Source organism: Pleurodeles waltl, chromosome 9 (assembly GCF_031143425.1).
Source record: "Pleurodeles waltl isolate 20211129_DDA chromosome 9, aPleWal1.hap1.20221129, whole genome shotgun sequence".
Classification (NCBI taxonomy): Eukaryota; Metazoa; Chordata; class Amphibia; order Caudata; family Salamandridae; genus Pleurodeles; species Pleurodeles waltl.
Genome location: NC_090448.1, coordinates 209,193,917 through 209,208,414, shown reverse-complemented (window position 1 = coordinate 209,208,414; position 14,498 = coordinate 209,193,917). Strand labels below are relative to the sequence as shown.

The following is a 14,498-nucleotide window of genomic DNA, read 5'->3' as shown; positions in this document are numbered from 1 at the left end:
AGAGGAGACGGACGAAGAGGAAGAGGCCACATCCGACCTGACGCCATCAACTGCAGCAATGGAAACCAATTTGCCCTCGGCCAATGGGGCGCAATCAAGATAACCCTGGCTCCCAAATGCCGAACTCTCAACAGAAAAGCCCGGAGCAGCTGAAATGGCGGGAAAACGTACAAAAGACCCCGAGGCCAAGGCCACGACATCCCGTCCACCTCCCAAGCCTGAGGACAACGAAACCGGGAGCAGAAGCGACTGAGTTTCGCATTCTCTGGGGATGCAAACACATCCATCACCGGAAGACCCCAGAGGCGAACAAGATGAATGAAGAAACAGCGACCTTCGGAGGGAGAAAAGTTGTGAGGAAGGGATCACCCTGCTCAGTAGATCTGCCCGAACATTGACCACCCCCGAAGGTAGGTAGCCCGGAGAGCAGGAACCCATTCCTGAGCCCACACAAAAATCTTTCTTGCCAGACTGAAAAAAGCCCTCAACCTTGTCCCCCCCTGCCGGTTTACATAAGCCTTGGTGACTAAGTTGTCTGTCCAAATAAGAACCGCAACTCCTTTCAGGGATACCTGGAAATGAATCAGAGCCAACAACACTGCCTTCAATTTGCGCCAATTTGACGACCGATTGGCCTCTAGCGGAGACCAAAATCCCTGAATCTGACCCCATCCAAGCACCCTAACCTGAGAGGCTGGCATCCGTCGTTATCACAACTGGGATTAGAGGAGACAAAGACACCCCTACCTGAAGATGCGTGGACCCCAACCACCATCTCAACTCCCTGCGTATCAACCCTGACCCCGGAATCCGAGTCAGCAGAGAAACAGACCCTGGAGCCCACCTCCTTAGGAACCAGTTCATCAAGCAAAGAAGATGGAATCGCGCACAAGGAACCAGAAAAATCACTGACGCCAAATGTCCCTGCAGACGTAACCATATAAGCGCTCGGGGGGCAGACTGCGACACTATCGTCCTCACCAGGGACTGGAGCACACCTAACCTCTTTTCCGACACAGTCACAAACCTTGATGAGTCAGAAACCGAGCCCCTAGAAAAACCAGATCTTGGGAAGGGACTAAATCTGACTTCCCCCAGTTGATCAAAAACCCGTGGTTTTGCAGGAGCACCAGAACCCGGGCCACATGCCTCCGCAACTGGACCTGTGAGGGTGCATGTATTAGGATATCGTCCAGATAAGGATGAATAAACACCCCTTCTGAATGTAGAGGAGCCACTAGAGGGGCCAGCACCTTGGTGAAAATCCGGGGAGATGATTTGAGGCCGAAAGGCAGCACACAAAACTGATAATGTTCCAGGCCTACTGCAAACCGTAGGAACCGTTGAGAAGCCTTTGCCACTGGCACATGTAGGTATGCATCCTGCAGATCCAGTGACGCCAGAAAATCCCCCTGACTGATCAACGGAAAAATAGTCTGAATTGACAGCATGCGGAAATGCACAGTCTTGATCCAAGCATTCACTCCTTTCAGATTAAGGACAGGCCGAAAAACCCCTGACACCTTCTGAACTAGAAAAAAGACGGAATAAGTGCCCGACCCCTTTCTTCTAGAGGAACACGGGAAATGGCCCCTTTGAGAAGTAAGTCTCGGACCCCGTTCAACAACGCCTCTCTCCGTGCCCCGACCGCAGGCAGAGGAGTGGGACGCACCCCGGATTCTGGAGGCACCACATCGAAATCTATGACGTAACCATTGGCCACAATGTCCAGCACCCAGTGATCGCTGACACTCTCCTGCCAAGCAGAAAGAAAGTGCCTCAGCCTTCCCCCAACCAGCCCACAGTGATTGTCAGGACCCCTTCTTGAACCCAGCCCGGTTCGAAGGAGCAGACTTCTTAGGGGAAAAACGGGTCTGAAAACGACGTTTCCTGAAAGAAAAAGATTTGGCATCCATTGTGGGAGAAGAACAGGAATGCTTCTTCCACCCTTTGCCAGAAGCAGAGCCACCTTTATAAGGCAAAGCATGCTTCCTCTCCTTAAATGCCTTGGAAAGCATGGAAGGCAACTGATCACCAAACAAACTACGTCCTTCAAAAGGCAGTCTCAGGAGAGCAGACTTCTCTCCAGGATCCGCCTTCCACAATCTTAACCAGAGGGACCTACGGGCCCCAATCAAAGCCCCAGATGCCAGAGCCGAAGTACGGACCACATCCGACAGTACGTCTGCCAGAAACCTGGCCTACTGCTCCATAACCGCTAGAAGTTCCGAGCACTCCGCACCTTCCTGTACAGCAACCGCCAGCTTATCAAAGTCCTGCACCAATGACTGGGCCGCATAAGCAGAATATATACCTGCTCTCAGGGCCAGATTTTCTGCTGCAAAAGCCCTCTTGAGACCAGAATCCACCTTACGGTCCGTGGCATCAGTAGGCACACAGTCCTCCGGATTGACTGCCGTCTTGCCAATCAGGGTTGCCAAAATGGAATCCAGACGAACAGAGGGAGGTAACACATCCTCCCCTTCCAGTAAATAAAGTTTCTGAAGGAATCGTGGAACTTGAGCTTTATCCACATCCTTCCATTCCCGAAACACCATATCCCTGAAAAGGCATGGCAAACTTAGAAGGCGTCTGATACTGAGGGAACAACTGAGAGTCAGATCCCGCAGGCTGAAACACTGGAAAACCGAAATTGTCCCGCACATGTGACATCACCTCCCACATCTCTTCCCTGGAGACATATTGCCCCCCAGAGGAAGTAGATGGAGCATCCTCCTCCCCATCTAAAGAGGATCTCTCCGCAGTCGCAGGAGGATGGGCAGCATTAGACCGACTAGGCCTGGCCATCCCTCCCTAGAAACAGCCACCTCTATCATGTCCTGTACTTCCTCTCTTGACATGAGTGGTGCAGAAGAACTACCCGGAACCTGGCGACCCCCAGGTGTAGAAATGGCAGTAGTACCCTCCTCCCCTGAGGAGGAGGAAGAAGAATCAATCCTGCGCCTTTTTGTAGGAACCTTCGGCATGGTAAATTCAAATAGTACTACCATCCCCCTGAACCCAACCTCTAAATATACTAGGTACAGTTCCACCTCCAAAAAAGCAATGATCCAATAAAAGTACACCATTAATTAAGGAATTTAGTTAAAACACGGGCAGAACGCCCGTCCTATCATCTCCGACGCCAAAAAATGCCCACCGGCACCTCCGCGGGCCAAGGAACAGTAAACAGATGCCCCAGCCGTAAAGAGCTGACTGACCTCATCAGCCAACTCTCAGGACGCGTCTGCCAAACAGCCCCGCCTGCTTGCATAGACGTGACCGGCCAGAGCACACCCCGCGCCTCGAGGAGTGCAGGAACGATGACCCCCAAGCCCCACCGTGGAGGAAAAAGCAAAAGGTAAGTTTAGCGTGGGCTAGACAGAAAAAACAGGAGGTGGTGGGGGTGTGGAGGGGGGGGTTAAAAGGGGAAGGGAGGGTCTAGGGGGAGGCAGGAAGCCTCATTAATTGAAGGAAGGCGAGGGAGGGACAGGAGGGTATGATGGTGCTTCTGTAGCCTCAAAACACCCAAAATATTGTCGGGTAAGACCCCGGCTTCTCTGCACCTTTCACCCTTCTCTTACCTGGGCTGGTGTTTAAATTCCTGGAGCGCTGCCCTCAGGCCTCTCATGCAACCACAGGCCGCTCTCCTCTCCCTCCCATCTGAAACCTGCAGTGAAGCAACTCACGGGCCACTCACTTTGCACACTGCTTTCCCTCTGCGCCGATATCTGGTGCCTGTGCTCCCTACTGCCCTCTACTGCAGCCCCTGCTCTGCTCCTCTGGGCCTCTCATGCCTCAACAGGGTCAATATTAAAGCTCTTTTCTTTCACTACGGGCTCTCATACAGCCTCCTGGTCCACCCTCCGTTCCTTCCCTTTCCATGAGCCTCTGTGTCTCACCCGGTGCCTGCACTATGCTTTTTTTCTCTCCTTGTGGCTCATCTGGCCCTGCCACTTGTCAGTGCCTTCAGTCTAGAAAACTAGGTGTTCATCAACACCCAGGAATGAGACCAAAAGAATAAATTAAACGGGCAATACAGAGTTTGCCTTTACAGGCAGGTCTGAAAGTGATACATTTACCACAAACTATAAGCCCTGAGCCTAATTTCAATAAAAATAATGTTACCAAAACCTTGCACTCAAAACTGTGGGGGTGGGGGCTTTACATGTTAGAGGCTCAGCACCCTCGTTTAGCAGCTGATAATAAAGCCACATTTCTATAAGATCCTGGTGCACTGTACTGCATGAATACATAAGGCAGACATGAATGTACTTCACATGTAGAGGGAGGAGTAAATAGGTAAAGCAGCATGTAAAGCAGGACACTGTGTGTATGCAGTACACAGAACGGGCTTCTTAAAAACAGAAAGGAAAGTTAACAGGATTGAGAAGGTAATGTAAGTATGTCCAAACAATTCTGCCCCAGTGCCCCAGATTCTCTTTCGCAGCTACATCTTGCAAAGGGGCTGAGCTTGAAAAGCCACCACAGACCTAGGGCTTTTATCTCCAGACAGTCATGAGCGATGATTTTTTCCTGTTGAAAAGTAATGATATGCAAAATAAGTGAATACACTACACGGAGAAGGCCACACTGGAAACTGCTTAAAGCAGAAATAGCTAACTTTGTAAACCTCTCAGGAGAGGCAGCAGAAGCAAGTGAAAGTTTGCTTATGCTGTGTGCTACATAGCATAAATAAATAAAAACTACCAACTATAAACCTCCTCTACTTGCTACTTAAGACCCCAACCACCTTGAGTTAAATCTACAAACTGTTCCTTCTCCTGTTTACTGTCTCAGCACTCTATCATTTTTCCAATTCCCTGTTCAACTCATCTCGTTTCTCTTGCCCTGTCTAAACCCACTTCCATTGGTCTAGTTTCCCATCGTGTACCCAGTCTAAACCCCATGCTGTATCTCTTTCCCCATCAAAGTCCCCTCCCTTTTTAACCTTATTCATCTCTAGTCAGCTTCTACTCCCTTCCCTTCCTTTGCTGTCAAACTCCCAGGGTATAACACTGCCCTCCATTTCCCTGCCCTACTGCTCCCCATTCTCTTTCTGCCCTGTACCAACAGTATAGTTCCCTGTATTTCTCATCCCTCTCTTCTGTTTATACCCGAACCATCTCTCTTCTGTAGAAATCAGCATAACCCTAGCTCTGTTGCATCCCCCTCCCCCTTGGCCATCAGTGGTTCCTCCTTGAACGCCTTTCCCATCTTTAGCTGTGAACTAATAGGCCATCAGTGGTCCCCACTGGAATCGCTGTCTAAGGGCATTACTGGCTCCCTTTGCAACTCACTCTGCCCACTCCTATACATCACTGCCACCCTGTGTAACTCCTCCCTCAAGATGTCAATACCTCCCTCTGTAACTCACCCTGCCCACCCCTGATACATCACTGTCTTCCTGTGTAACCCCCTACTCCAGGACATCACTGCCTCCCTGTGTAACTCACCCCGCCCACCCCAATACAACACTGGCTGTCTACGTAACCTCGTAGTCATCACTGACGCAGCGTAACACCGTTTCCATCTCTAGATCCCATGTAATACTGTTGTGAATGTCTGTAAGTGTTGTCACCTCTGTCATACATGTGATGGCAGGGGTGTCCCATGTTTTGGTGTCCGGGTATGCCTAGATAACATCACACACTGAAAGACTCCAACAATTGCATCCTTCTAAACCTCCCTGTGTACAGTGCACAGGTACAACAACTGCCTCTGTGGTTTCTATGGACCAGTTCTCTGGCTGCTATCCTGAGGGGGAGACACCTATGGATCTGTGAAGTACTATTCACATCCTTTGGATACTATCAGTTTTTGGAGGCTGAATTCTGGTGCAGCCACCTCATATTAACCTTATAGCCAACGCGACTGTTTACTGTAAGTGATCTCTTTTCATTCTATATTTCTATTCCTCTTTTTTCTCATGCAAATCCCCTAAATTCTCCACTCTTCCCAACTCTCGTTCAGTCTATGTCGTCTTCTTAACCCCCAACAATGTCACCCCTTTTTAAGTAACCTTTGGTTTCTGACTGTATCCCAAAACCCATCCCACAACCTCTCCTTCCTTTCTGTCTACCTGCAGAATGGTTAGATGTTTTTTTCTGGGACAAAATAATCGTTGAACACATTGGCACAGTACAAAGTAAAAACTATTTACAAGTTGTTGATTCTGGTCAAAATCATGTGTCTGCGTCCATGCCCTTTCAAAAGGCCCCCACGTGATTATTCTCAAGTCTCCATCTGAAAAGATGAGGAATGTTTTGAAAACAAACAGTTATTACTTCTTGCTTTGTCATCAGACCCTGGGCTCTTTTCTGCTAGACTTGTCCTGCCAGTCATGTTATTCACATTTCTTCCTGGAGGTCTTCTTATACCACAGTGTCCTTCATTAAAAAATGCAATTGTTCGGGGTCCCAGATCTTGAAAGCAGACCATTACAGCCTAACAACACAATGTCTGGGTCCTGATAACACTGCATACATTATCTTTACTGGTAGATTAAGCCAGAATCAACTTTATTGACAAATGTAACTGGCTTTTCTCTTAAGTGGGAGCTTCAAGACTTTGGGCCTCATTATGAACCTGGTGGTCCAGACTGCCATGCCGGCAGGGGTGGCAATTACTGTCATCGGCATCGCGGTCTGGACCGCCATATAATACAAGGGAAGTCCGCCACCGCCAGGCTTTCGCCGACAGGCAGCCTGACGATGGGGGAATTCTCTATCCGGCAGGGGAGTGCTGTGTTCCTCCAGCCTTTCCCTGGCGGTTTCCCCCGGCAGGGAAAGGCTGGCGGAAGGGGTGCTCCGAGGGCCCCTTCACTGCCCAGGCACTTGGCATGGGCAGTGCAGGGGCCCCCGTGCACAGTCCTGTCGTGCAGTCTTTGCGCGACGGGTGCTGCTGCACCCGCCGCAATGCGGCACTGACGACGGCTCCATGTGGCGCCATCGGCAATGTCCAGGCCCAGCATTCCACTGGGCCGGCGGGCGGAAACACTGTTTCCGCCCGACCAGCCCCGGGGAATGTTTATAATACGGCCAGCGGGGTCTCAAGGGGGCTGGCGGTCTGTGTTAAGACCTCCAGCATGAACACGGCGGGGATACCTGCCGTCTTCATAATGACCCCCTTTGTCACAGGGAAGCAAAAAGTAAATAACTCTCAGCCCCCAGGGAGAGTGATCTGTATACTGTGGACCCAATGGAGGAAAGTTTTTGTAAAATATCTTTAGATTACAATATTCTTGCCAACAAAACTCTGTCATACAATCATTCATTTCGGGACAGACTGTCCTGACTGGAAAATTACTGCTTCAGCAAGTGCTAACCACTTCTGTTAATGGCCTACTAAAAGCAACCCTGAGTTGTTCATAAAGCCTAACACCACAGGTTTTCCAGTGGTTACATTACTCTCTTACGTGTGCTGCACAAGCATGCCATCATCCAGAGGTTTCAATCAATATGGTCAATCACTGGTACAGTATACATGTACCAACTTACTTTCACAGACACAAATTCCAGCAGCTTGTACCATAGTGTGCTGGAAGCCTGTTAAAACGAACAAAATCCATATGAGAAGCAGCGTTACTTCGTTGGTCTCAATATCATCCACTGACAACCCCTGACCACTTGTATTGTCCGTCTTTTGGCTCCTTCAAGAGTGCCTCATATTCTTTAATAATCCTCTTTATCATAAATTGGGTCTTGGCCTTGCTGAAGATATTACTGACCAGTACACCCTTATCACAAATGACGCACATGCACACCACAATAATACTTGCAGAACTGCCTGTGTTCCCTTTGGGAATGTTGAGATGCTTTCTACAGCACAGACCTAAATATACCCCAAACCCAAATGTGCTCCAGGAGTTTTCAATCTGGCCATTATGTAACATAATGTCACTGTGTCCAATTTGCGCAAGTGAAAAGCTTATCCACTTTGATAGATGATTCTTTTTACTATGTGGGCTGAAATCTGGAGAACCACCCCTCCACAAAGGAAGTTGTCCCCTACCCTTCTCAAGAGAGTTACAAAAGTCATGGTTTCCTGCGCAGGGCACTCAAATCTAGACATAGTCACAGACAAAATTCATAACCACCTCTGACTCCTGTCTGGGCTCAGGTGTTTTGTGGATACTAGTTTGGTTCTAGCCGATTTTTGAATGTCTTTTATATTAATTTCAAATATCTTGTACAAAAATGTACAACATGTATATAAGCTTTATTGATTTACTAGTACACATACACCCTGTAAATGTGTAATTTCTGATTCCTGTATCCTCCCTCTTTGTTGCCATTGTTCTCCCAAGTGACATTTTCAATGCTTCAAACACTGGGATGTCTATAGTACACTGTTGAAAACCAAATTTACAATTTTCCTAGTCCGTCTAATTGATTCAGGGAATAGGTAAGACAAGTTGATTTCTTTGAGGGACAAGTAGGTTTCTGCACAATTTTGTCCACTGGACAAATAGATTTCTTTAAACAATTCCAAACCTCTGTGATGGTATTAAAATTGTGTTTGATCAAACTTACAAGTATTTAGGGGTGCATATTGATGCCTGGGGTTCTTTCGTGAAGCAACGAAAAGAAGTTGAAGCAAAAGCCCAAACCCTCCAGGTGACCTTATCTAAAATATCAAAATCATTATTGGAGCCTAGTCTCTCGCCCCTCCTGAAAGTCATGAGGGCCAAAATCTCTTCTTCACTGACCTATAGCAGGGAAATCCTACTGGGCAGGGGCAACCGTCTGATGAATAAACTCGTTATAAAGATATACAAAAGGATTTTCCAGCTGCCGAAGTTCTCATCTGCTGCCCAGATCACGCTGAAATTTGTCTCTCCGACCAGCGGGCAGCCGGTGACATTGCCTGACTCAACCAGTGTCACAAACTACGAGGGGCCGGGTTGGCGTACTAGAGACATTGTTATGGACTGAACTTGGCTCTAGCGAGCTGAGCCATTGGTGCCTTGAGGACTACCAGCAATTACTGAATGTGGAAGAACTTTGGGCCAGTAATGTGAGATAATAACACTTAAAATGGGTATCAGAAAATGTGTCCATCTCTGGTCATAGCATTCAGACAGATCTCTCCTCACCAAGGATAAGCATGCCTGAGCAGTCATCAATATGTACCAGCCAGCTGCCCTAGCATCATACCTTATGTGTACGTATACCATACACTAGAAGGCCAGATTTATGGCCCTTAGGCTAGGGGTGTGGGCATTCTCGAAACATCAAACCAGCTGGCGTCGACCTTCCGATGGAATAACCTGTAAGGGCTGTGGCCACTGAGAAGAATTCTTCGAACATGTGTGTGTCTGTCTAGCACTGTTGAACAAACGCAGAACCATGTTACAGGGTGAGTGGAACTAATTGCCAGTTTGCACATGCCGGACAGACATTATTATATCCTTAAACCCTGACAATTCAACTTTGAATATCCTGCTGACAAAATTTGTTACCACTGCATCAAATAGGTTCAGCTATTTGGGGGCTTCCCTGGGGGACTCTGTTGTCAACTCCCTCTCCTCCCCCCACCCCCGGGTGCTCTCTTAGATACTTGTGAGCATCAGCAGAATAACAAGTAAAGTCTTTTTTCATATGCACCATAATTTCTTTTAAGAGCAAGTAATAAAAAAATTACCCTAGCATGATGAAATTGTGATGGATGGTCGTTTTTTTAGGAAGCTTTTCTACTGCCGTTGCTGAACAAATTGCTGCTATACTTATACTCATTTTACTAGCACTTTAAGAAATGATCTGCTGCTACCAATGATGAATAATTTGCTGCTACACCTGTTGCACTAGCACTTGTGGGAACCCCGTTCCCACTTGTAAGAATACTCAGGTGCTTTTTCTTAAGTGTGATTTTAATAGACTATTTGTCAGGCCAACAGGATAGGTTGTATCTTCTTATTATATTGATGTCTCTCAGAGTGTTGCCCCTTTGATGGTATCTAGCTCAAGGAATAATTTGCTGTGGCATCTTTGCACTAGCACTTTTGAGCCTATTGCTCTTTATGACCTATTTATAGTGGTTTTCCCAATATCTAATGCTGATTATACTGTTTTAATATGAGTTGATTCCTCACTCGGGAAGGTGGGCTACGTCCTTGCGGTTCGGCAGTGCGGCTATTTCTCGGTCGCACAAGGAGTTTCCTGAGGGGATGAAGGGGGTCATTATGACCCGGCGGTCGGTGGTAATGTGTCGGTGGTACTGCCAACATGCTGGCGGTACATACCGCCACATTATGACATTATGAAGCCAACCCGCCAATGCACCACTCCGACCGCCATGGCGGTAGCAGCCGCCGGGCTGGAGATAAAAATCGCCAGACGGCGGCCGCTATTGTACCACCTCAGGCATTTTGACCCTGCCTACCACCATGGTTTTCATAATGCCATGAAAACCATGGCGGTAGGCCCAATCAGTGACAGGGAATTCCTTCTCTATCCCTATCAGTGATAGGAGGCCCACCCAAACAACTCCCCTGAAGCCCCCCACATCCCCCTCCATCCACACTCCCCATCTCCCACCCCTTTACACACACACGCAGACACGCACCACGCATACACTCACTCACACAGGCATACACGCATACATACATGCATGCACCCATTCATTCATGTACACATCCGCACCACATTCAGACAGACTTGCAATCACATATCGCATTCTCACACATGCATAAATGTATGCAAGCAACACTACACATACATTCGCATTCACGCACACACACACACACACACCCCAACACACGCACACAAAACACCCCCCTCCCCTGTCGGAAAACCGACTTACCTGGATCCAGGGGGTCTTCCTCAGGCGACAGGACGGGGCGCTGCTACCGCCAGCAGTGTCTGCCAGCAGAACACTGCCAGGCAGTATTATTTTTCATAATATAGCTGGCTGTGGTCTATAGGCATGGCACTGCTGGTAGTAGCAGCGCCACCTTAACGCCATCCGCAAGCAAGGCCACAGCCAGATTTCCGCCCTTCTTTTGGCGGAAATCCAGCTGTGGTCATTTTTTCGGCGGACGGCTGTTAGCCGCGGCGACGGTCTTTGTACTTACCGCCAATGTCATAATGATGCCCGAAGTCTTTTTGGCATTGAGACCTCAGAAAACAGGAGGCAAGCTCAATCCAAGCCCTTGGAGAGCGCCTATAACAAATTCAGAGGGCAGCAAGGCAGCAGTACAACAGCAGGGCAGCAGTCCTTCTCAACAAAGCAGTCCAGATGAGTCATTTGGGCAGCCAGGCAGTTCCCCTCGACAGGGTGCAGGTTCAGAAGTGTCTGATCTGGTGGGGTCAGAGACCCAGGTTATATACCCAAAAATGCCTTTGAAGTGGGGGAGACTTCAAAGACTGGTTTTGAAGTGCAAATGGTCCCCTTTCAGTACAGGTCGTTCTGCCAGGATCCCAGTAGGGGGTTTGGCAGTCCATTGTGTGAGGGCAAGCCACTAGCCTTTTAAATGGTGTGACTGAGTATCCTGTGTTTGTGGTTGTCTGGGTGAAATGCACAAGAGAGCTGTCAACCAGCCCAGCCCAGGCGTGGACTGGAGACAGGCTGTAAGACACAGATAGATTTTAAGTGCAGAGAAATGCTCACTTTCTGAAAGTGGCATTTCTAAAATAGTAATACAAAATCCAACCTCACCAATAAGCAGGATTTTGTATTACAATTCTGGCCATAATAAATATGACCTGGTAACCCCTTTCTGATCAGAATCTACCACTCAAACAGTATATGAGGGTAGCCCTAATGCTATCCTATGAAAGGAGCAGGCCACACAGTAGAGGAAAAACAATTTAGGAGTTTTCAACTACCAGGAACTATAAACCAAGCATGTACATGTCCTGCCTTCTAGCTACATAGAACCCTTTCCTATGGGTTACCTAGAGCCTACGTTAGGGGTGACTTATATATAGAAAAAGGGGAGTTTAAAGCTTGGCAAGTACGTTTAAATGCCAATTCAAAGTGGCAGTTAAACTGCACACACAGGCCTTGATATGGCAGGCCTGAGACGTGGTTAAGGGGCTACTTATGTGGGTGGCACAACCAGTGCTGCAGGCCGACTAGTAGCATTCAATTTACAGGCCCTGGGCACATATGGTGCACTTTACTATGGACTTACAAGTAAATCAAATATGCCAATTGGGTATGAACCAATGTTACCATGTTTGTTGGGAGAGAGCATATGCACTTTAGCACTGTGCATAGTCCTAAAACCAGGAAAAACAGTGTCAGAAAAGTGGAGGGAGGCAGGCAAAAAGTTGGGGGATGGCCACTCTAAGGCTGTCAGCTCTAACACTTGGTAGTGTCATACAACTTCTGTCTCTATGAAAACCAAAGCAGTCCAAGCATTTTAAACTGTGTCAGCTTGATTTCTCTGGGGATCAGGAATATAGACAGAGCTGACAGAATCAGTCTATGTTATTATTAATTCCTATCTTCAGTTTCACTGTCCAATTCAACTCTTCTGGCATTTTTCTCCGTTCAGTAATCCAAACACCTCTTAGCTGGTAAAACCCGGGGCACAAATATACAAATCAGACATGTGGTTCTGGTCTGCATGCTCACTTGGTTCACCTGACTACAGAAAAAATCCCTCTGTCCTGTCTGTCCATGTGCCTACTCTTTCTAGAACATGTGCTAACTCTTGAATTCAGACTCAAGGCATGTGCTGGTGAGAGAGCAACATTGAAACATAGTAGTGGTTTGAACCGTTGTTCAGTCATTTATTGCATGCAGGTAACACCTGACTTTAGAGGGCAGAAACTCCCCCACTATATCCTGTATGGATTACCCAGCATCCTTTTTTGCCCGCTCCTAAGAAGCTCCTACTGAGAGTTTACTAACTCTGTCCTACTTAGTGCCTCTTATCACGTGTCTGCATCTGTAATAGCATAAGGACCAATATGTTCCCTCAGTTGGAAGACCGTGATAGCCCCTTCTTTATTATGGAAGTGCCTGAGGAGGATGCAAAGCAGCCACAAACGCCCAATGTGCTTGGGTACCACTTCCATATCCAACTCCTAGTATCCTTCATACTATAAATATGTTCTGTTGTCCTGGTAACAGGGGATTTTTTGGAAGCCTTCCCTGCAATGCACACTACAGACTGAAGCTCCAAAATCCTAAATTGGGGTTGTGTAGCCTGTTACTTCATGTACAAAAGGAATATTTTTGTTTTGTTATTGGTCGGCCCATTTCCATAGCACCATCACCATAGCTCTCTCTTTTAACATATAGGTTTTAAAAACCATTGTACGATTCCTGGACACAATATGAAGTCGTGGTCTTTAAGTTCATTAGCCTGCTTCACTGGTAGCAATCTCACCAACACCTGGGGCATGGACTTGGCGTCTGCTGACTCAGCCTAGCTCTCTCAGCAGAGAGGTCAGTGCTGTCTTTGCTCACTAGAACTGAGCTGTGTAAGCCACTACCTCTGTTTTACTCTCCTGCTAGTGCTGCTCCTTATATGTTTGGAGCCTCCAGGGAGCTTTTCTAGTGCAAATTGAAAGCTCTCCATGTACAAGGAAACAAAATATGGAGTCAAATCTAAGCTGAATTTCCACCATGATAAAATCCCTAAAGAAGTTCAGCTGGTGGTTTCAACTCTCTATTCCGTTTCCTTCAGAAATTAGAGGACTTTAGTTCCCTCTAAATGAGGTTGTAAGTCTTTTCTTATCTGGTGATTGTGGCACGGCAAGGATTCCCAAGACCAGAAGTACACACTGTCCGCCAAGAAATTCAAAAGCAGAGAGGCAGAACACATGGCCAAGGCCTGACACAAGTTCTTCCGAAAACACTCCACAAAGATAAAGGTGCGAATGTGTAGACTACCTAAGTAGTGTGTTGTACAGTGATGTATGACATCATCATCCAATGCAGAGGGCAAGACACACCCACGGCACAGTTGAGAAAAAATCTGCCTCCTGCACAAGATGATCTCCCATCTTCCACACCTCCCCAACCCACGATATTTGGAGATTCCGACAGCATAATTATCAGCAGTACTGAAAGAACTGTGTTACTGATAACCAATTTGCTGTTGATATCCTGCTAGAAATCACCTTGATTAAGGTATGCAGATGATCGGAGCAGCAAGCATTTGTCTCTTCATACAAAACAAAGAAGCATGGAATGGGATTTCACATTATTGGAAGTGAGCCTCCACCTCTCAAAATCAAACCTGAGATGCTAATAGCTGTGTTTTATTAGGAGATGTGTTTCATTGCTAAGGCTTGGTAGGAGTTCCCTTTAAAACGTAAAGTCTGTTTGAACATGAACGGATTACACCTACAAAAGTGTTGACGATAACATGCTGGGCAAATGTGGATCAGGAAAGCCTGCAGACAAATGACTGTTGCAGCGTAAGTCAAGGTTTTACACTGCACAAGCACATCCGAAGATTTGAGACCTACTTGGACTTGTTAATGTCACTTCTTGCTCAGGCAATAGATATGAAATGTAGATTTGGCATATTGCTTCAT

General features: G+C 47.3%; 1 protein-coding gene across 1 annotated transcript in view; it reads right to left on the bottom strand.

The window, feature by feature from the left end:
- Positions 1 to 14,498, bottom strand: part of ACOX2 (acyl-CoA oxidase 2) — a 256,635-nt gene that overhangs the window by 230,236 nt on the left and 11,901 nt on the right. The gene's annotated exons all lie outside the window — the stretch shown is intronic.